The sequence below is a fragment of the Piliocolobus tephrosceles genome, chromosome 6 (assembly GCF_002776525.5).
Source record: "Piliocolobus tephrosceles isolate RC106 chromosome 6, ASM277652v3, whole genome shotgun sequence".
Classification (NCBI taxonomy): domain Eukaryota; kingdom Metazoa; phylum Chordata; class Mammalia; order Primates; family Cercopithecidae; genus Piliocolobus; species Piliocolobus tephrosceles.
Window position 1 is genome coordinate 144,930,921 of NC_045439.1, and position 24,323 is coordinate 144,955,243.

General features: G+C 40.2%; 1 protein-coding gene across 2 annotated transcripts in view; it reads left to right on the forward strand.

Annotated features, from left to right (window-relative positions):
- THSD4 (thrombospondin type 1 domain containing 4) overlaps window positions 1-24,323 on the forward strand; it is a 674,086-nt gene that overhangs the window by 553,992 nt on the left and 95,771 nt on the right. The window lies entirely within an intron of this gene.

Sequence of the window (24,323 nt, forward strand, 5' to 3'; positions counted from 1 at the left end):
AACCACAAACCGGTCGAACAAATTACTCTTTTTTTTTTTTTTTTTTTTTTTTTTTTGAGACAGAATATCGCCCTGTCACCCAGGCTCGAGTGCAGTGGTGCGATCTCGGCTCACTGCAGCCTCCGCCTCCCAGGTTCAAGTGATTCTCCTGCCTCAGCCTCCCGAATAGCTGGGACCACAGGCATGCACCACCACGCCCAGCTAATTTTTGTATTTTTAGTAGAAATGGGGTTTCACCATGTTGGCCAAGCTGGTCTTGAACCCCTGGCCTCAAGTGGTCTGCCCGCCTCAACCTCCCAAAGTGCTGGGATTACAGGCATGAGCCACCACGCCTGGTCTTGAACAAATTACTTTTTACTAATTTCTAATACATGTAAGCATGTACAAATCAGTTAACAAAATAATATAAGGGAGCCATTTGTTTAAGCTACTTAATGAATGGCAATATTCATTTTTATCTTTTAATTATTTATTGAACAGGAACTTACCTAACACAAACTATATGTCAGGCACTATTCTTAATGCTTTACATGCATTCAATCTTTGAATTATCTCAACAGGGAAAAGAAGCTATTCCCATCCCCATTTTACATATAAGAAAGCAGGCACAGAGAGATTATGTACTTTGCCAAGGTCACCGTGCCATAACGAGGTGGAGGTGAGATTCAGACCCAGGCAGTCTAGCTCCAGGTGTGGTAGCCTGTCAAGAGGTGATATCCATGGGCAGTCTCGGAACCTGAGTTCCTCTGGTGTGCCACTGGCCATGCAGCAGTCAATGGCTGCAGCATTTGAAAGACTATTAAGTCTGCAACTTTCAAATATCAGGATCACCCAGAAGTTAACTCCAGACCCAGGAGCTCCGTATTCTGCAGTTCTTCCTTCCCCATCTAGTCAAATGCAGCCAAAACTAACTTGGTTTTATTGGGGGGAGGAGAAAGGCATGGCAGATGGGACTCTGAGAGAAACCCAATCAAAGAAAAACTGCTCAATTTGTTCTGGCAAACCCAGGAGCCACTAGAGTGGCAGAAAACCTAGTTTCCCAGTGAGTGCTTGGTATATTCTTTTTAATAGTGAAAAATAGTGTTTGTGTGTTTCCTCCTTTCTTTTGTACTGCTATGAGATCACATCTCCGTAAACATCATGCCTCCTAGAATGGGAAATGTTCTTCTGGGGATTATTTGAAGTGTGATTGGTTCAAATGTACTGGCAAACAATGCCACTTTTATCAGTTTTGTGTTGCTTTTAGTACATTTTCCTTGACTATAGTTAGTTCTATTCTGTAAGCAGTTTTCAAGCTGTGCCCCCTGAAGAAAAAATAGACATCTGGGTGAATATCCACTGGATGTCTGAATGGAGGAAGCCCTCAAAGCCTTGTTGGTTTCATCTGGAGTATGGGAATAAGAATCTTCACCTTATAAGTAGTCATGTGATTCAATAGGATAGCAGATATTTAAGACTCAGCAGAGCCCCTGACACCTATTAGGCAGTTGAAAAATGTTCATTCCCTTTCTTTTGTCTCAGAGAGATTGTCAGTTTTGATTCCATCAAAATTGTGGAATAAACATTTCCTGTTTCCCTAAAATAGATGAAGGGAAGGCAGAGGGAAAATGGAAGTACCAAGAGTCAGTGAGGGGCAGGCAGGGTGGTTCATGTCTGTAATCCCAGCACTGTGGGAGGCCAAGGCGGGAGGACTGCTTGAAGTCAAGAGTTCGCAACCAGCCTGCGTAACATCAAGTGAGACCACCTCTCTACAAAAAAATGTAAAAATCAACCAGATGCAGTGACACATGCCTATAGTCCTAGCTACTTGGGAGGTTTAGGCATGAGGATCACTTGGGCCCAAGAGGTCAAGGCTGCAGTGAGTTGTAATCGTGCCCCTGCACTCCAGCCTGGGCAATAGAGCAAGACACTATCTCAAAAAAAAGAAAAGAAAAGAAAAGAAAAAAGTCAATGGAGAGGTGATTCGAAAAGTTAAGTTCGACTTCCTGTGCCCAGAGATCAGTGGGGTGCACATGAAATTGGTAGCATCCATGGCAGTATTACATGAGGTCGTGTGTGCAAGGGAGAGAGATCAGAAACAAAAGAGCAGGCTCTAGTGAAAGCAGATTCCAGAGGTGACGAACAGAGATTCCTTCTTTTTTTTTTTTTTTTTTTTGAGACGGAGGAGTCTCGCTCTATCGCCCAGACTGGAGTGCAGTGGTGCGATCTCGGCTCACTGCAAGCTCCGCCTCCCGGGTTTACGCCATTCTCCTGCCTCAGCCTCCCGAGTAGCTGGGACTATAGGCGCCCGCCATCTCGCCCGGCTAGTTTTTTGTATTTTTTAGTAGAGACGGGTTTCACCGTGTTAGCCAGGATGGTCTCGATCTCCTGACCTCGTGATCCGCCCGTCTCGGCCTCCCAAAGTGCTGGGATTACAGGCTTGAGCCACCGCGCCCGGCCGAGATTCCTTCTATAGCACTTACATCACCTGGGGTGCTGTATGTATTCTCCTCTTTTTAAAAAATTGATCTATAATTCACATGCCATAAAATTCATCCTTTTAAAGTGTACGTTCGTTATGGCCCTTTTCTCTTCACTGGTGTTCTCTTTACCAAACCCACTGTTCCTGCTCTGTGAAGTCTGTATATTTTAAAAGTAAATATACATGAGATTGCTTGAGATCATGTAGAAGCCAGGTGTATCTAGCTATTCTGAACTCTTTGACAGCTATTTTTTACATTGTACATTGTCAAACACTGAAACCTTTTCCAAAGAGATATGTGGTAGGTTTCTCCACAATTTTCTAGGTAACAGTGAAGGTTCTGGTTTTCTTATCTTGTGAGTTCTGGCTGTGAAAACTGTATTTTCTGTAAAACTTGATTTGATACACAAAATTTACTCAGCTATTTGCGTAAGTTTGGTCTGCAGAATAAGCAATATAAAGGAAATGAACACTTCATGTTTGTATTATTGCTTTCAAGATTCCAGAACTTTTTTTGTTTTTGAGACAGAGTCTTGCTCTGTCGCCCAGGCTGGAGTACAGTGGCGCAATCTCAGCTCACTGCAAGCTCCACCTCCCAGGTTCATGCCACTCTCCTGCCTCAGCCTCCTGAGTAGCTGGAACTACAGGTGCCCACCACCACGCCTGGCTAATTTTTTGTATTTTTAGTAGAGATGGGGTTTCACCATGTTAGCCAGGATGGTCTCGATCTCTTGACCTCGTGATCCACCCGCCTCAGCCTCCCAAAGTGCTAGGATTACAATTTTTTTTTTTTTTTTTTTTTAGTTTCCTGTTGTTTCCAGAATTACCTTTAGTTACTTGTAACGCAAATAAAACTTTCCCTGTGAAATATTTGGTATTTTTTTTAAATGACAGATTCCCCAGTAACAATAGAAAATAGATTTCTATGAAAAAGGCAGACCTGTGTTATTAATGCTGAAGATGATGATTTAATTACCTCATTTAATCTTATTTTTTACTTTTATTTTAGCCTCAGGGGTACATGTACAGGTTTTTATATAGGTAAACTCATGTCACTGAGGTTTTTTGTACAGATTGTGTCTCCAGGTACTAAGCCTAGTACCCAATAGTTACTTTTTCTGATCCTCTCCCTCCTCCCACCCTCAATTAGACCCTAGTGTCTGTTGTTTCTCTCTGTGTCCATGTATTCTCATCATTTAGCTCCCACTTGTAAGTGATAACATGTGGTATTTGGTTTTCTGTTCCTGCGTGGTTTTCTAAGTATAATGATCTCCAGCTTTACCCATGTTCCTGCAAAGGACATTGTCTTACTCTTTTCTATGACTGCATAGTGTTCCATGGTATATATATACCACATTTTCTTTCTCTGATCTGTCATTGTTGGGCATTTAGGTTGATTCCATGTCTTTGCTATCGTGAATAGTGCTGCAGTGAACATATGCATGCATGTGTCTTTATGGTGGGATGATTTACATCCTTTGGGTATATACCCAGTAAGGGATTGCTGGGTTGAGTGGTAGTTTTGTTTTTAGCTCTTTGAGGAATCACCACACTACTTTCCACCATGGTTGGAAAGTATTTACACTTCCAGCAACAGTGTATAAGTGTTCCCTTTTCTCCATGACCTCGCCAGCATCTGTTCTTTTTTGACTTTTTGTTAATAGCCATTCTGACTGGTGTAAGATGGTATCTCATTGTGGTTTTGATTTGCATTTCTCTAATGATCAGTGATATTGAGCTTTTTTGCATATGCTTGTTGGCCATACATATGTCATCTTTTGAAAAGTATGTCTTCTGTTCATGTCTTTTGCCCACTTTTTAATGGCTTTTTTTTTTCTTGTAAATTTGTGAAAGTTCCTTATAGATGCTGGATATGAGACCTTTGTCTGATGTATAGTTTGCAAATATTTTCTCTCATTCTGTAGGGTATCTGTTTACTCTGTAGATAGTTTCTTTTGCTGTGCAGATGCTGTTAAGTTTAATTAGATCCCATTTGTCAATTTTAGCTTTTGTTTCAATTGCTTTTAGCATCTTCATCATGAAATCTTTGCTAGTTTCTGTGTCCAGAATGGTGTTACCTAGGTTGTCCTCTAGGGTTTTATAGTTTTGGGTTTTACATTTAAGTCTTTAATCCATCTTGAGTTGATTTTTATATATGGTGTAAGCAAGGGGTCCAGTTTCAATCTTCTCCATATGGCTAGCCAGTTCTCCCAGCACCATTTATTGAAGAGGGAGTCCTTTCCCCATTGCTTGTTTTTGTCAGCTTTGTCGAAGATCAGATAGTGGTAGGTGTGTGGCCTTATTTCTGGGCCTTATTTCTCTATTCTGTTCCACTGGTCTATGTGTCTGTTTTTGTACCAGTACCACTCTGTTTTGATTACTGTAGCCCTGTAGTATAGTTTAAAGTCAGGTAATATGATGCTTCCAGCCTTGTTCTTTTTGCTTAGGATTGCCTTGGCCTTTGGGGCTCTTTTTTTGTTCCATATGAATTTTAAAATAGTTTTTTCTAGTTCTGTGAAGAATTTCATTGGGAGTTTGGTAGGAATAACATTGAATCTGTAAATTGCTTTAGGCAGTATGGCCATTTTAATGATACTGATTCTTCCTATCCATGAGCATGGAATGCTTTTCTATTTGTTTATGTCATCTCTGATTTCTTTGAGTTGTGTTTTGAATTAAAGTTTCAGATATCTTTCACCTCCCTGGTTAGCTGTATTCCTCAGTATTTTATTCTTTTTGAATCAACTCATTTTAAATGATTTTTAAAGCCCTCAATATTTAAATGAGCATCCCTAGGATTCTCTTTTTTTAACTTTTAAGTTAAGGGTACAAATGCAGGTTTGTTACATAGTTAAACTTGTGTTATGGGGGTTTGTTGTACAGATTATTTCATCACCCAGGTATTAAACCTAGTACCCCTAAGTTATTTTTCCTGATCCTCTCCCTCCTCCCACCCTAGACTTCTCACTTAGTTCGTAATAGTAGTCATACCACACATATATAATACTTCAATCTCCAAAGCATTTTCACATACGTGTCCTTCTGATCTTTAACACTGGACATTATTTATTAATACTTTGCTTATTTCAAAAAGCTTTAGACTTACTAAAACTTACTAAAGGTATAATTATAGAGTTAAGATATGAAAATTGAAATTTAAAACTTAAAAACTAAACAGAAAAAGGAGGTATGTATTCCAGAAACATTGGCTAATGCATTTATAGTGATGGTACATTAAACTTAACTCTGAGTTTCTGGCTTAATTTAGTTTGACCATCAAGGTCTAGCCTAGTAGACTCAGATTCTGAAGGCCTTGGGTCTGGCCCTTTCCCAGCCATAACTCATAGGAGGAGTGGCCTATGTAGAGCTGGGGGAAGAAGCCAACTCACCACAATGCTTACTTTTTTCTCCAAGCAAAGCTAGAGAAATCATAACATTTAATGGTGCACGTGTTTCAGGAGATAAGATGTTTATTCATCTCATTTGAGGTTGTAAACTAATGAAACTCTGCAGACTTGAGCTCCAAATTTCTGTTTATTTGAATTTGTTTACATGCTCCAAAATATAGACTGTTTCATGAGTTCTAGAGTCCTAATTTTTTTTTTAATGGGAAAGACTTTAGAACTCCTATATTTAGTGTAAGCTATGAATTCTCCTTTTGTATGTGAATTATTCTGAACTCTACCATTTGGGGGAAAAAAGTTTATTTAAATGATTGACATTTTGTATTACTTGCCTTTTTCTTAATAAAAGATATTATAAAGTTATTTTAGCTGGAATATCAAAGTTTGGCATAGTTCAGTCAGTTCAGTTTACTAATGTCATTATGCAACAGTTAAGAAATCAGACATAAAAGCATACCCAAGCACAAATTGATTATACAAGACATGTACTACCTGCCAACATGTTAGACTGTCATAGAGTTTTAGACTTGGAAGGAATTTTTAAAGATCTGTAAGCTTTCAAAAATAAACTGGCAGTATGCTTACTTTTAAGCATGTTCTCCTAAAAGTTTTAAACAACAATAATGGTCAGCATTGAAAAAAGTCAAGTATTATGGATCACCTATAATTTGCAAACTTTAATTTATTCATTGAACAGCTTTCTTTTTTTTTTTTGAGACGGAGTCTCGCTCTGTCGCCCGGGCTGGAGTGTAGTGGCCGGATCTCAGCTCACTGCAACCTCCGCCTCCCAGATTTACGCCATTCTCCTGCCTCAGCCTCCTGAGTAGCTGGGACTACAGGCGCCCGCCGCCACCTCGCCCGGCTAGTTTTTTGTATTTTTTTTTTAGTAGAGACGGGGTTTCACCGTGTTAGCCAGGATGGTCTCGATCTCCTGACCTCATGATCCGCCCGTCTCGGCCTCCCAAAGTGCTAGGATTACAGGCTTGAGCCACCGCGCCGGGCCTGAACAGCTTTCTTTACGGGAAACATTGGACATTTAAATACTATGATGTCTTACATTTGTATGACAATTAATTTCTAATATTTTTTGCATGTTCACTGTAAAAATTTCAAGCAAGACAAATGAAATAGAGCAAAAAGGTAAAATTTCCTCTTTATACAAACTTCACACTTGATCCACTGCCTTCAAGTGTAAAGACTACTTGACAGTAAATAACCACTGTTCACAGTTCATTGTGTATTCTTCAGCCCTTTTTGTAAGTACCAATAAATAGATATTTTCTAAAATTGATATTACTACCCATACTTTTTGCAATTTGTGTCCTTATTTTAATGTCATATCATGGGTATCTTTTTATATTAATACATATAAGGCTAAGTTATTAATTTTTTTTAGTGCAGAGTATTCCGTACAGTGGATGTAGCATTATTAATTTAGGTACTTCCCTACTGAGGGATGTTTAGATTGCCTCTAGTTTTCTAACATTACAAATAATACTTTAGAATTTTGGTTCAAGATGGCAAACTGAGCACATGAGCTTTTCTTCCCTTTCTCCAAAGATTCCTTCAAAATGATACTAAAGGGATTTAATTTTTAAAAAAAATGTGACCTAAAACCACCAAGAAGACTGGAGCGGGGGTATCAGTGAGCAAATGATTTTAACAGGTTTTTGGAAGACAGAAAGCAGATGGGAGAATGTTCACTAACAGAGCAGAGGAAATCACAGCCCAGGTGTGCAGAGGGAGTCTGGGATGAGGAGGGGCTGGCCTGTGAGATGAAGCCCCAAGAGGCTCTGAGCCTGGAAGACAGCAGGTAAAAGGGAGGGGAGAAGGGGACAATGTGACTGAAAATGGGGAAAGAAGTGAAAAAACCTGTCTGTGGAACAGGCACCCCCACTCCCAGCAGACACACACATTCAGAATGCTGGCATTGCCTCCTCATCCAAATACGGAAAGGAACTAGGACATGGATGAGAGGTGGGTGCTGCAAGACTTCTGTCTTCATTGTGGAATTGGAGAAAGGGCAGCTTGCTGACTGGTACCGCACTCTCTGACTCTGTAGAACTTAGCCTGTTAACAAACTCTCACAAGGTACAGAGGGTTCTCAGGAAACCTTCACATTGCTTTTGTCTTAAATGCCAATGGATAAGTGAAATAACATGAATGGGTAACCAAGGATCACTAGACATTTTCTTAAGCCTATAGCATGAAAGATAATGCCCAAGATAAATAACTGGAAAAGTTATTTCTGGAAGAAACTGAGCTAATTCTTGGAGAAGAAAACTTAAAGGTTCTCTAACAAGTACTGCTTCCATGAATATCCTAATATGTATATCTTTTCATACTTATATAAATAGTTCTGTAGGATAGACTCCTGGCAGGAGAATTTGTAGGGCAAATGGAATGCACACTGAAAATTCTGGAAAATAAAGCAAAATTCCTCTCCAAAGTCGTTGTACCAATTTACACTCCCACCAGAAGCACATGAAAGAACTCTTTCTTCACACCCTTAAAAAACTAAAATTACAAATGTACTTAACTTCTTACTAGATCTTTTTTATTTGCATTTTCCTGACCACTAATTTTTATTGTTCTTTATACTCTATGACTTTGACATTTTTAAATTGCACTTGTGGTTTTCTTATTGATTTTAAGAACTCATATACGTAATTAGTAATAACCATTTTTTGGTGATATCTATCCAAAATATTAGCCTTTATCTTACATTTCAACTCTGCTTAAATTATCTGTTACTCTGTGGTGAAAAATTTTAATCTCTTTTTTGTTATACTTTAAGTTCTGGGGTACATGTGCAGAACGTGCAGGTTTGTTACATAGGTATACATAATTTTGTCCATTTTTTTATGGCTGTTGGTTTTCTGACAGATACCTTTCACCAAAATAAGGATTTTTCTTTCTATAACTAGCTTTTAAGAATTTTTATTAAAACTTGCCCTTGTTTTGTTTAGTTTTCTTCTAAATGTCTGATGATCAATCCTTAGTTGTCAGTTTATATTTATAAAGATAATGGATAGTTGCTTATTCTAAGTGCATTCAGTGGCTTTCCTCCACAATTACTTTCATCTGTTTTTGCAACAGTCCTTTTCTCCAAATGGAGCAGAGCCCGCTGCCAGGCTGTGGTCAGGCAGGCTTCCTCTGAGTGTGCGTGGGCAGGGGACAGACGGGCCGACAGATACAAAAGCATTCTCTCTTAGAGGCATATGAGGATTCAGTAGGACAAACACAAATTGCATAGCATGATATTTAATACATATTTTAATACATATTTTCCCTGCTTTATCTCAAGGCTCTAATATGTATCAGTGACTGCTTAACAAAACTCTTTAGTTTTCCTTACAATTTCCTTGCAATGACAAGAAACAGCCTTCTCTTCAGCTCCACTGCCAAGGAAGCCTCCAGGATTATGCCACTTCAGGTGTACACATTTTTATTATTATACTTTAAGTTCTAGGGTACATGTGCACAATGTGCAGGTTTGTTCCATATGTATACACGTGCCATGTTGGTTTGCTGCACCAGTGCTGAAAATAGTCCACTTATCTGAACTTGAGCAGAGGGATGGATGATAGGATCTCAGGAGGACCTTGCCAGATGAAGAAATTCGGAACCATTAACTCGTCATTTACATTAGGTATTTCTCCTAATGCTATCCCTCCCCTGTCCTCCTACCCCACAACAGGCCCTGGTGTCTGATGTTCCCTGCCCTGTGTCCAAGTGTTCTCATTGTTCAATTCCCACCTATGAGTGAGAACATGCAGTGTTTGGTTTTCTGTCCTGGCAATAGTTTGCTCAGAATGATGGTTTCCAGCTTCATACATGTCCCTACAAAGGACATGAACTCATCCTTTTTTATGGCTGCATAGTATTCCATGGTGTATATATGCCACATTTTCTTAATCCAGTCTATCACTGATGGAAATTTGAGTTGGTTCCAATTGCTATTTTTAATAGTGCTGCAATAAACATATGGGTACATGTGTCTTTATAGTAGCATGAGTTATAATCCTTTGGGTATATACCGAGTAATGGGATCACTAGGTCAAATGGTATTTCTAGTTCTAGATCCTTGAGGAATCGCCTCACTGTCTTCCACGATGGTTGAACTAGTTTACAGTCCCACCAACAGTGTAAAAGAGTTCCTGTTTCTCCACATCCTCTCCAGCACCTGTTGTTTCCTGACTTTTTAATGATCACCATTCCAACGGGTATGAGATGGTATCTCTTTGTGGTTTTGATTTGCATTTCTCTGATGACCAGTGATGATGAGCATTTTTTCATGTGTCTGTTGGCTGCATAAATGGCTTCTTTTGAAAAATGTCTGTTCATATCCTTTGCCCACTTTTTGATGGGGTTGATTTTTTCTTGTAAATTTGTTTAAGTTCTTTGTAGATTCTGGATATTAGCCCTTTGTCAGATGGGTAGATTGCAAAACTTTTCTCCCATTCTGTAGGTTGCTCTCCACTCTAATGGTAGTTTCTTTTACTGTGCAGAAGCTCTTTCGTTTAATTAGATCTCATTTGTCTATTTTGGATTTTGTTGCCATTGCTTTTGGTGTTTTAGTCATGAAGTCCTTGCCCATGCCTATGTCCTGTGTGGTATTGCCTAGATTTTCTTCTAGGGTTTTTATGGTTTTAGGTCTACCATGTAAGTCTTGAGTACATCTTGAATTAATTTTTGTATAAGATGTAAGGAAGGGATCCAGTTTCAGCTTTCTACATATGGCTAGCCAGTTTTCCCAGCACCATTTATTAAATAGGGAATCCTTTCCCCATTTCTTGTTTTTGTTAGGTTCGTCAAAGATCAGATAGTTGTAGATGTGTGGTGTTATTTCTGAGACCTCTGTTCTGTTCCATTGGTCTATATACCTGTTTCGGTACCAGTACCATGCTATTTTGGTTACTGCAGCCTTGTAGTATAGTTTGAAGTCAGGTAGCATGATGCCTCCAGCTTTGTTCTTTTTGCTTAGGATTGTCTTGGCAATGTGGGCTCTTTTTTGGTTCCATATGACTTTAAAGTAGTTTTTTCCAATTCTGTGAAACATCATTGGTAGCTTGATGGGGGTGGCATTGAATCTATAAATTACCTAGGGCAGTATGGCCATTGTCACAATATTGATTCTATCCCTGAGCAAGGAATGTTTTTCCATTTGTTTGTGTCCTCTTTTATTTTGTTGAGCAGTGGTTTGTAGTTGTCCTTGAAGAGGTCCTTCACATCCTTTGTAAGTTGGATTCCTAGGTATTTTATTCTCTTTGTAGCAATTGTGAATGGGAGTTCACTGGTGATTTGGCTCTCTGTTTGTCTGTTATTGGTGTATAGTAATGCTTGTGATTTTCGCACCTTGATATTGTATCCTGAGACTTTGCTGAAGTTGTTTATCAGCTTAAAGGGATTTGGGGCTGAGACAATGGGGTTTTCTAAATATACAATCATGTCATCTGCAAACAGGGACAATTTGACTTCTTCTTTTCCTAATTGAATACCCTTTATTTATTTCTCTTGCCTGATTGCCCTGGCCAGAACTTCCAACACTGTGTTGAATAGGAGTGGTGAGAGAGGGCATCCCTGTCTTGTGCCAGTTTTCAAAGGAAATGCTTCTAGTTTTTGCCCATTCAGTATGATATTGGCTGTGGGTTTGTCATAAATAGCTCTTATTATTTTGAGATACATTCCATCAATACCTAGTTTATTGAGAGTTTTTAGCATGAAGGGCAGTTGAATTTCGTCAAAAGCCTTTTCTGCATCTATTGAGATAATCATGTGGTTTTGTCATTGGTTCTGTTTATGCGATGGATTAAGTTTATTGATTTGCGTATGATGAACCAGCCTTGCATCCCAGGGATGAAGCCAACTTGATCTTGGCGGACAAACTTTTTGATGTGCTGCTGGATTCAGTTTGCAAGTATTTTATTGAGGATTTTTGCATTCGATGTTCATCAGGGATATTGGTCTAAAATTCTCTTTTTTTGTTGTGTCTCTGCCAGGCTTTGGTATCCGGATGATGCTGGCCTCATAAAATGAGTTAGGGAGGATTCCCTCTTTTTCTATTGATTGGAATAATTTCAGAAGGAATGGTACCAGCCCCTCTTTGTACCTCTGGTAGAATTCGGCTGTGAATCCGTCTGGGCCTGGCCTTTTTTTGGTTGGTAGGCTGTTAATTATTGCCTCAATTTCGAGCCTGTTATTGGTCTATTCAGGGATTCAACTTCCTCCTGGTTTAGTCTTGGGAGGGTGTATGTGTCCAGGAATTTATCCATTTCTTCTACATTTTCTAGTTTATTTGCAGAGAGGTGTTTATAGTATTCTCTGATAGTAGTTTGTATTTCTGTGGGATCGGTGATGATATCATCCCCTTTATCATTTTTTTATTGTGTCTATTGGATTCTTCTCTCTCTTCTTTATTAGTCTTGCTAGTGGTCTATCAATTTTGTCAGTCTTTTCAAAAAACCAGCTCCTGGATTCATTGATTTTTTTGAAGGGTTTTTTTGTGTCTTGTCTCTTTCAGTTCTGCTTTGATCTTAGTTATTTCTTGCCTTCTACTAGCTTCTGAATGTGTTTGCTTTGCTTCTCTAGTTCTTTTCATTGTGATGTTAGGGTGTCGATTTTAGATCTTTCCTGCTTTCTCTTGTGGGCATTTAGTACTATAAGTTTCCCTCTACATACTGCTTTAAATGTGTCCCAGAAATTCTGGTACATTGTGTCTTTGTTCTCATTGGCTTCAGAGAACATCTTTGTTTCTGCCTTCATTTTGTTATTTACCTAGTAGTCATTCAGGAGCAGGTTGTTCACGGAGTCTTGCTCTGTCGCCCAGGCTGGAGTGCAGTGGCGAGATCTCGGCTCATCAAAAGCCTACCTGATTTAACTGCTACAGTTGTGTGTTCTTATGGCTTTTGCATCCAACTGACTGTTGGAGTAGTTGCCTCTTCCCAGAAGAACAAAAAGAGAAAGAAAAGTAGACATGCTGCTTCTGCACGTCTCCTGTGCTGACCTCATTCTAATCAGAGAATGATTTCTCTAGGAGTATAAATGTGTGATGATATGTTTATGCCTCCCCACCTTACTCACCCAGCCCCAGGCCGCATCCAGTGATCTAAGTGGCATTTCTCTGCTCTTGCTCTTATCTAGTCTCCAGTTCTTGGCCTTGTCTTCCATTTACAGTCCAGCTCTGCCCATTGAAATTGGTCTTTGCAGAGCTGTTGTTTCCAACTGGGATGCTCTTGGACAAGTTCCTTAACCTTTCTGAGATTCGGTTTCCCCATAGGGAAAATAGGAAAACAATTACACTTTCATAGAACTATTAACTTTAAATGAGAAAATGTAGATGTGATACCCAGCATGTCAACACTGTTAGTTCTCATATCTCCCTGGATCAGTGCTTCTCACCCTGGCTGCACATTGCAGTCACGGGAGGCATGCTGTGTGAGGCATGTTTGAACTATTATGATGCCTGAGTCCCACCCGCATGTTTAATTGGTCAGGGGCACAGCCTGACAGCCTGGACTTCAGGATTTTTTTTAAACTTTAAAGGTGATTCCAATGTCCTTTCTAGATAGAAGGCCTTTTCCCTATGTCAGTAGGTGTCAACTGGGGGCTATTTTGCACCCACTCCCCATACATTTGGCAATGGCTGGAGGCATATTGATTGTTACAGTGAAGGCAGAGAAGTGGGGAGGTGGGTGCTGCTGGCATCTGTGGATAGAGGCCAGGGATGCTGTTAACCCTTCCACAGTGCACAGGACAGCTCCCACAATGAAGAATAATTCAGCTCCAAACCTCAATAGTGCTGAAGTGAGAAACCCTGGCCTGTTTGATCACTAAGATCCCTTTCAGTGCTGAAGTTTTATAGGCCACTTATTTCAGAATGATGTTTTTAAAATAACAATAAATATCTAAGGTTTTCTTGAAATGACCGTTTTATGTACCATTAGGTTCACATTCGTCAGCTCACTCTGAATCCTTAGCTTCCAGTCCAATCCCCCTGCTTTGGTTTACTTTCCAGATTTCACTCAATTCTTGGTAGTGGGCCCCTAGATTGCTTATCTCTGAACGGCTGTGAGGCAGCCCCAGTAACAGAAGTACCATCTTAAAATGCCTTTTTATAGCCAGCCCTGTGGCGTTTGGAGTCCTTTCTTGCTTTCTTAATATAGGGCAGAAGAATAAAAGAAAAAAAAGAAAAGCAAAGAAAGTCAATTTTTCTTTAGATTCTCATAGAACTCTGATCATCTCTCCAGCTTGGCACTTAAGGATATTTTACTGTAGTTTATCTGTTTACATGTCTATGCTCTTCCCGGTGAGACCGTGCACTCCTTGAAGATGAACAGGCCAGCCTTAGACATTCTTCTCTGGAGTACACACCATGAGCCAGGAACTGTGCTGAGTGGTGTGGATGCAGAAATAAAGGCCGTGCTGGCTCTCCTGAGGCCCATGCATGGTGTGCAGCCAGTGTTGGGACTCTGTGCTCAGACATCTTAGCCCCTCTTGATCATGAGACCTCACTCATGGTACTGGAGTCATATTGCTCCTCACTAGACGGTTGGAATCCTGGGTCCACCACCTCCTTCTTCTAGTCCTCACAACACTCACACAAGGTGGGAACTAATGTCATCGTCTGCATTTTATAGTAGAGGGACCTGCCTGTGGTAAACAATTTGTGAGTGGTGGAGTCAGGACTTGAACCCGGGCACAGGCCTCACTTATGATCTTCACTGCATGTTTATGACTATGGCCATTTGCAAGAAAAATATGGTGGGTTGGGGTTATATTTATGTCTTGTCCCTCCCCAACCATTGGAAGAAAGACATGTTCCACTAAATTCCTTGCAGCCATCTTGCACCCTCCTCACTGTTCCATCCCTGTCCCCACTGCTACCTCAAACTTGATTACAATCGTGCGACCCATGCTCCCTTTGGGAATCCTTGGGCTAAATCTCCATAGTTACTAATCACTAAACTTGCACCATCTTGCCTCAGCAGACTTCTTCTGGAACTAGCTTTTAAAAGAGTATCCAGCTCTTAAAAAGAGTAGAACATTTTAGAGAAATAAAACATCAAGTGTGTGTTTTTTTCTTTTTTTATTGTGGTAAAATATATATAAACATAACATTTACCATCTTAATGATGTTATATAATTCAGTGGCCCTAAGTACATTCACTGCTATCACCATGATCCATTTTCAGAATTTTTGTTTTGAGACAGAGTCTCGCTCTGCCACCCAGGCTGGAGTGTGGTGGCATGATCTCGGCTCACTGCAACCTCTGCCTCCTGGCTTCAAGCGATTCTCCTTTCTCAGCCTCCCGAGTAGATGGGACTACAGGCATGTGCCACCATGCCCAGCTAATTTTTTTTGTATTTTTAGTAGAGTGGGGTTTTACCATGTTGGCCAGGATGGTCTCGATCTCTTGACCTCGTGATCTGCCCGCCTCGGCCTTCCAAAGTGCTGGGATTACAGGCGTGAGCCACCACACCCAGCCTCAGAATATTTTCTTATCCCAAAAGCTGTACTCAATAAACAATAGCCCCCCTCTTATCCCTCCTCCAAGCCCGTGGTAACTTCAACTCTCTGCCTCATGCACTGACCTATTCTAGGAACCTCGTGCAAGTGGAATCACGCAATATTTGTCCTTTTGTGTCTGGCTTATGTCACTTAGCATAATGTTTTCAAGATTCATCCCTGCGGTAGTATGTACCAGAATTTCATTTCATTTTTATGTATATGCCACATTTTGTTTATCCATTCATCTGTTGATGGACACCTGGGCTGTTTCCCTCTTTTGGTTAAGTGAATAATGCTGCTATGAACATTGGCATGCAACTACCTGTTTGAGTCATTGCTTCCAATTTTTTGGGGTATATACCTAGGAGTGGAATTGCTGGGTCATACGGTAACTCTATATTTAACTTTTTGAGAAACTGCCAAACTGCTTTCTACAGCAGCTGCCTCATTTTGTCTTCCCACCGGGGTTTCAATGTCTCCACATTCTCGCCAACACTTCAAGTGTGTTTTTGAAAGAGTATTTAAGCAGGTGATATGATAGGCACCAGTGATCTGCTCTCAGGCATCAGGACAAGATGCTGAGCTGGGCTTTGTTACCGGCTGCAGGTCATGGCAGCCCAGGAGATGGTTAAGTCACAAACAACTCAACGTGATAGCCTGACTCTTGGCTGAATGTTCCTCGTCAGTGCTGGTAGATGAGGAAAGTGATCATTGAGTATTTGTTTTTTATTTGGACTCAGTTCTTGCCTTTTCTTCACCACAAGCTTTTATGACTCTTGTCCAAAACCAAATATTCACAAAACAAAGATTCCATGCCAAAGAGACTGTGCCCTCTTGCTGTGATTTGGAAAGATGCTGTTGTTTGTTTTAGCACTCCTGGACTTACTTTTGGATTACATACTTTCCACCTTGTGTCTGACAATGCACCTCCCTTTGATTTAGGACAGCTCTGATGTCCTTACATCTGTTTACAGGGGCTTTCTTTTCACTTTCAGAGTCACTTTGCCTTGAACAGCTTTCAGATATACTGGAACGAAAGGAAATCAACTCTGCCCCACCCCTTTCTGTTCATTGTTTCACATTTTCTGCTTTATATTGATAGTTAGCACCTAGCTACCCTGGAAATGTTAAGATTGAGTTTGCCTGTTTGTACATGGATTTGCCTTTCATTTTGTGGGAGAATAGTTAAGCTGTGGTTTGTTTTTGCTTTTAATTGTATGGTCTGTCTCAGAAATATGCAAAATGCCCACACCTGTTTTCCTACACTTAATGGGATACTTTGCTCAAATGCAGGAAACAGCTGTTGAGCTGGCTGAGTCTTGAATTTTTATGGAAGTGATTTGACACTTCTATCCTTGCATGAAGAGTAACACTGTGTCCTAGCCCACTCTAGGCAGCAGCGCCTAAGGACAGCACCTTCAGCAGGGCTGTTCATCGCTCCCAGGTCTCCTACCTGGATTAGGATAATAGCTGAGAATTCATTATCTGCAAGTCCAGTGGGGATAACACTGTCCCTAGATCCGTCTATTCCCTAACCCACTTGGAAGTGCATTTAAGCCTTCCCTCTTTGAATCAAAGTCTTGCTTTTTTGTGATATGTTAGATCACTCAGCTGCCACATTAGGGAATTAATAAAAGTTGAGCCCCAAGAAGAGATAGCTAAGGTTTAAACAACCTTTAGTAAATATAGTTGACTTAATGAAAGAGAAGTGACTCCTGAGAAAAACAGTAATCTTGAAGATTCCTTAACCAACAGCTGGGGACGACCCACCCTTTGCTTCTCCATGGTTACTGTTCTCACTGGGAGCCTCTCTTCCTTCCTCATGAGCATCAGAGCTTCGGAAATGTGAAACCTGCCTTCTAAGATTGCCCTCTTCTCTCTTCAGGCCTTACCTTCCCATGGGAGAAGTTGAGCACCCTTTCCCCTTCTTTTATTAAGCAGAACTCTAGGCACATTCTGCTCTTCTTCTAAACCTTTAATTCTTGCAGATAAGTCACTGAAGGGGTGGGCTTTGAAGATAAGCCTCCTTTCTCCCTCTCGTCATGAACCGCCTTTATTAGCTTTACCCTGGCTGTTTTAGCATCAACAGCTTTAAGAATAACTTTTGGCATCTCCTAACTCTACCCTGCTCTGCCCCAAGCCAGACAGTATTCTCTGAATTAGAAACCATATAAATGTCAGCATGGGAAATACCCCTTCTGTCTGTATTCTGAGTCGATATTCATGTTCTTCCTTGGAAAGTATACTTTCACATAGCCCCACCCTGTAACTTTCTTTGTGGCCTTATAGTCATGCCTATATTTGTTATGCTTTGGGGGCAGAATTTGTCTCGTTGATCAATATTTATTTTTCCCTTTATTATCTAGTGTTTAGTGTGAATCAGGACTGATTTGCTTTCTTTGATTAAAGAAAACATTGCTCTTTGGCTGACTTGATATTCCTGCAAGATAATTAAACATTTCAATGGATATCTGTAAGCACCTACTGTATATAATATATTATGAAGGGAAAGAGTTGAATGATACATGGCCCCTTCCCTGAAAGGCATTTACTATCCATTTGAGAATCCTTTGATGACTTTGAAAAGAGACCGAGTGCTATGGAAGTGCAAAGGATGGAGAAATTAACTCTAATAGGATAATCAGAGGAGACATCTGGGGAGGTGGTATTTAAACTGGGCTTGTAGAGCAGGGGTTGGCAACCTTTTTTTGGAAAAACCATATAGTAAATATATTGGGCTTTGCAGGCCATTTGGTCTCTGTTGCAGCTACTCAGCTGCATAGTGAGAAAGCAGCAGAGACAATATGTGAATGAATGGGTATGCCTATGCTCCAATAAAATATAATATACCAAAAAAGCGAGCTGCCAAATTTAGCCCTCATGCTGTAGTTTGCCGACCCTTGTTTTGGTGGATGGGTAGGCTTTTCTCAGAAGAAATAGGGGAAAGAGCATTTCAATCTGAAGAAGCAGCATGAGCTGAGGTACAGAGAAGGAAGAATGTGAGGCATGTTCTGGACTTAGTGCCTTATGAAATAAGTGAGGGTCACCTGGACATTTGAGACTGCAAATACAGGATACGGCTAGACCTGTTTCATCCTGCACCACATCCTTTGTATTCAATCTGAAGATGCTTGGCTGGAGGAGAGTTGTGACAGGGTTCTGTCTCTGCTCTACAGACAGTTTGGGGCAGTCATAGAGGAGGAGAGGGACAGGCTGCTGTAAAAAGGCCTGGCCTATAGGAAGAGTCTGAGGGAGGGGAAGTGGCTAGTAACAAGGATACTGCTATGTCAGTGGGCTCTGTGATTCCAAACAGTAGATTTGACCGTCTTAGAAAACTAGAGTTTTTGTGTATGTTTTTAATCAGTGACTGTAGGTTGAGTATCTTATGATAGAAGAACATAATACACACCACAGTATTGCTACATCATGGAATGATAAACTGTGCTTGGAAACTTGAGATGATCGGGAGCAAATGAGAGTAGAAAACACGGATAAGTAATTTTGGGAGTTGGAAATTTAGGTAATCAGTCCTCTTTAAAAAGAGGTGAGTGGTTGCATTTGAGAGAAGCTAAATCCCTTCCCTTGTCTCTAAAGCAGTACTTTTGAAACCTAGTCCAGCCTTTCCTGTCTTGTTGGTAAGTTCTGGGAACACCAAAGCTAAATGGTTGTCTAAGGCTTCTGCCATGCAAAGGTCCTAATCCAAACAGCAGGTTCTCAGCAGGCAGCATAGATCCTGTCCTACATGAATCCTTTAAGTTGAATTCCTTGATTTTTAATTATCCCTCACAAATCACATATTTGCCAAGTTTTTAGAATTGCTGCAAGAAGACCAACATTAACCTGTAAGATCATTTCTATTGGTAGGGTAAAAATTTGTTGATCAGAAAGAAAGGATTTCATCAGCTGCATTAAGATTTCTTCTAAATACACCACATCATTGCTAGCCTCTCAACTTACAAAATTGTGCATGGCTGGGACTCACTTGGAATTTTAAGAAAAATTTGAGTTATCAGTTTTACTGGCTGAAGGACTCAAAGTACTGTCTCAAACATTTCAATATGAGCAGAATTGTGCAAGTTAAGAGTTCTACTCTCAGCAACACAACTTCCTGGCCCTGTGACCCTCAGTCAGTTACTTGACCTCTCCATATGTCATTTTCTCTACCTGTAAGATGAATTGATAATAATATTTATCTCATAGGGTTGTTGGGAAGGTTAAATAAGATACAACTGGCAAAGCATCTGGCACAATGACTGGCACAAAATACTCAATAAACATCAGATGTCATTACTAGTGTGTTTTGTTTGTTTGTTTGTTTGTTTTGAGATGGAATCTCACTCTGTTGCTCAGGCTGGAGTGCAGTGCCGCAATCTCGGCTCACTGCAACCTCTTCCTCCCAGGTTCAAGCAATTCTCCTGCCGCAGCGTCCCAGGTAGCTGGGATTACAGTCATGTGCCATCAAGCCCAGTTAATTTTTGTATTTTAGTAGAGACAGTTTCACCATGTGGGCTAGGGTGGTCTTGAAACCCTGACCTCAAGTGATCACCTGCCTCGGCCTCCCAAAGTGCTGGGATTACCGGCGTGAGCCACTGCTCCCGACCCTACTGTGGCATTTTAATTGTTGTTACTATTATACAAATTAGTCCAGGATTATATGGTTAGAGATCCACATAATTGTGCTTTGAGACTTTGTCTAGATAATAAATAACTTTCCAAAGCAAAAGACAGTTTTTTTCTAGACTTATCAAGCCAACAGTCAGTATCAAAATTTTATATGGCACACTGGGCGTGGTGGCTCATGCCTGTAATCCCAGCACTTTGGGAGGCCAAGGCAGGTGGGTCACCTGAGGTCAGGCGTTCCAGACCAGCCTGGCCAATATGGTGAAATCCTGTCTCCACTAAAAATACAACAATTAGCCAAGCGTGGTGATGAGCTTATAATCCCAGCTACTCGGGAGGCTGAAGCAGGAGAATAAATTGAACCCAGGGGGTGGAGGTTGCAGTGAGCTGAGATGGTGCCACTTCACTCCAGCCTGGGCGAAAGAGCAAAACTTTGTCTTAAAAAAAAAAAAAAGTTTTACATGGTACGTGCCTTTTTAACTAACTGATAGTGAACTAAGATTAAGCACTGTTTAAATTATATCCAGTAAATATGCTGTCCCCTAACTCAGCTCATTGACTTGAGGTGGTACCAAGATGTTCATGGGGGCAAACAGAAGTTGATCAACGCTTCTATTTCAGACCTAGACAAGTCTGAGGATTGGGCTATTAGACATTCTGCTTTTAATATGAATACTGACTTCCTATTCTCTGATGTGTTGGTCTTTAAAATGTTCAGCTTGCCTCATAAAACAATGAAATTTCTGCTGTCAGCACATGAGGGTCATGGGCATGGGCTCTCAGTACCATTCAGCATGGGGACCCTTGTAGCCCCTGTGATATTAGACCTCTCCTGAAAAGGATGAAGACATGGTTCAACCCAAGGTCCTTATGGACCTGCTGAATTCACTACAATTAAGTAAGTTAAAACTTTCATCACATAACTTTATCCCCTCTTCTCAAAGCACGAGTGAAAAAGAGACACCTGTCTGACCAGAGCCATTGGCTGGCTTAGCACTTACTTATCTGTTGGATAAGCTTTTTATTGAAATGCTGAGTATAAATACACAGGAAAAGTTCTCTATTCAAAATTGTAAGTACAGCTTGATGAATTTTCACGAAGTGAACACAGTCACGTCACTAGTACTGAGATGAAGAAATAGAACTTGATCAGCTTCCAGAAGCCCCTTCCAGTGTCCCCCCTCAGTCACTAACCTTCCCACCGCAGAAAGAACCACTACCGTGACTGTTCACACCATACATTAGTTTTTGTCTGTTTTTAGGAAAACCTTATATAAATGGAATAATACAGCATATACTGTTTTATATCTGGCTTTTTTTTTTTCCTCAACATTTTTAACATTTACCTTGGGGTATAGTATAAAATGAGAAGGTAGATTTCTTCCTAATGTTTAGCCAATTTTCTAAACCAATTTGTTGAGTGGTTCATTTATTTAACATTTGAATGTGTAGAATATGCTAAGTCGCATACTTACTGACTATTTATAGTATTCCACTTGTCTGTCAAATAATTTCTGTACCACATAGAGTATTTTGATTATCTTAGCTTTAAAATGTGTTTTAGTATCTGGCATGGCAATTCTTCCCTCTTTTGCTACTTTCTTTCTTTCTTTTTTCTTTTTTTTTTCTTGAGACAGGGTCTCACGCTTTGCCCAGGCTGGAGTGCAGTGGTGCAATCACGGCTCACTGCAGCCTTAACCCCCGTGGGCTCAAGAGATCCTCCCACCTCAGCCTCCCAAGTAGCTGGGACTACAGGCTCACACCACCATGCCTGGCTAATTTTTGTATTTTTTGTAGAGACAGGGTTTCACCATATTGGCCAGGCTGGCCTCGAACTCCTGGACTACAGTAATCTGCCTGCCTTGACCTCTCAAAGTGCTGGGATTACAGGTGTGAGCCATCGCACCCAGCCTTGCTTCTTTTCAATGACAATTTTTAGACAATCTAGCATTATTCCAGGTGAGTTTTTGAAACCATTTTGTAGCATGCAAGGAAAAAAAATCCTATAGGTGTTTTCATGTGATTGTGTTAAATTCATACAATAAACATGTACTAAGTCTTTACTGTGTGCCAGGTGGAGTTCTGGGTACTGGGAATACTTAGAGAAAAGGGCACACCAGCCCTGATGGCATTTATAAAATTCTAGTTGGGGAGATTGGAGACAAAAGAACGAAAAGGTAATTTCAGATGATGAGATATGCAGTAAAAAATAAAACAGGGGAAGAGGAGAACGAGTGCTCGCTGGAAGAGCAGGCTGCTATTTGAGTTAGGTGGTCAATGTCTTAAGGAATGTAATCCTTGGATTTGAACCTCAATCGTGCCCAGAGTGTATTAGATCTATAAATTGGTTTGGGAGGAGTAGATGTGGTTAAAATGTTCAGTCTGGCCAGGCTCAGTGGCTTACGCCTGTAATCTCAGCACTTTGGGAGGCCAAGCCGAGTGACCTACTTGAGGTCAGGAGTTCGAGACCAGCCTGGCCAACAGGTGAAACCCCGTCTGTACTAAAAATACAAAAAATTAGCTGGGCATGGTGGGAGGTACCCATAGTCCCAGCTACTCAGGAGGTTGAGGCATGAGAATCACTTGAACCCAGGAGGCAAGGTTGCAGTGAGCCAAGATCATACCACTGCACTCTAGCCTGGACAACAGAGCAAGACTCCATCTCAAAACAACAAGACCATTCAGTCTAAGAACATAGCATTTATTACCATTTATTCAAATAGCTTATATCTGCCAGCGAAATTTTATTTTCCATATGGATTCTCTGCATTTCTCGTAAAGATTCATCATAGGTATTTAATCATATTTTGCTGTGGTATGATGATGATGATGATGATGACAACGAGAATGGAATCTGTTTCTTTTTATCTCCAAAATTCTTCTCAATATACAGAAAAGTTATGGATTTTTTTATATTTATCTCTATCTGGTAACTTTGTTGAGCTTTTATAAATTCTGAGTATTTTGAGTTGATTCTCATCATTTTCTAATGAAATAATTATAATATTGCCTCCTCCTTTCCAAGAGGAATCACTCTGAATAGCAGACATCCTTAACCTATCTCTGATTTAAATGTGAATGCCCCTAATTTTTACTAGCAAGGAAAATGGATGTATGCTCAATAAATATTCTAATTGAATATATGATTACATGCTCATCATTGGGGTAACAATGTCTATTTCCAATTTTGTAATTTTTTTTTTTTTTTACCAGAATGAGTTTTAAATAACATTTTGGCACCTACCTACATTATTTTTTTCTTTAGAGTTTTCTTTCTTTTTTTTTTTTTTGAGACAGAGTCTCGCTCTGTTGCCCAGGCTAGAGTGCAGTGGCGCAAACTTGGCTCACTGCAAGCTCCACCTCCTGGGTTCACGCCATTCTCCTGCCTCAGCCTCCCGAGTAGCTGGGACTACAGGTGCCCGCCACCATGCCCGGCTAGTTTTTTTGTATTTTTAGTAGAGACAGGGTTTCACCATGTTCGGCAGGATGGTCTCAATCTCCTGACCTGTGATCTGCCTGCTTCGGCCTCCCAAAGTGCTGGGATTACAGACGTGAGCCACCGCGCCTGGCCCTAGAGTGTTCTATGTTATCCTTGCATTCCTGGATTATACCCTGTTTCATCTTGCTCAATGGTTTTTTTAATGTTCTGTTGAATTCAGTTTGCTAGGACTTTATTTGGTATTTCTAAAATCTGTATTCCAAAGTGAGATTGGCCTATTGTTTTCATTTTATGCTACCTCTCTGAGGTGGAAGTTAGGTTAGTGTTCCAATTTTTATGTGCTCTGGAAAAGTTTATATAATGATCTATTCCTTCATATTTCTATAAAAACTCACCAATAAAGAACATCTGGCACTAGAATATTTTTGGAAGAAATGACTGCTAACTTTTAACAATTCTTCTATGACTGTGAGTCTGTCATGTTTTCTTGTTCATCTTAAATCAATTTGGTAATTTTTAATGTATCTTTTTCATGGAGAATTTCAAATGTAGTAGTATAGAATTACATATCAAATTCACTTATAATTTCAGCATCATCTGATGTATTCTCTTATTTGGGCTTTATTGCTTTTTTATTAAATTTGCTTATTTTCAAAAATATCTTGGAGACCAGCTCTCAGGTTCTTACGTGTGTTTTTCTTTCTTGAATTCACATACTTCTGTTTTGTGATTTCTAGCTTGGTTTCCTTTTTTTTTTTTTTTAAAGAAATAAGAGTATTTAAATTGCATAAATTCAATATGTGACACTTTTGGTTTTGCTGTTTTCTCAGTGGTTCTCAAATGTTTTCACCTCAGGACCCTTTTCTCCTCTTAAAAACTGAAGACCCG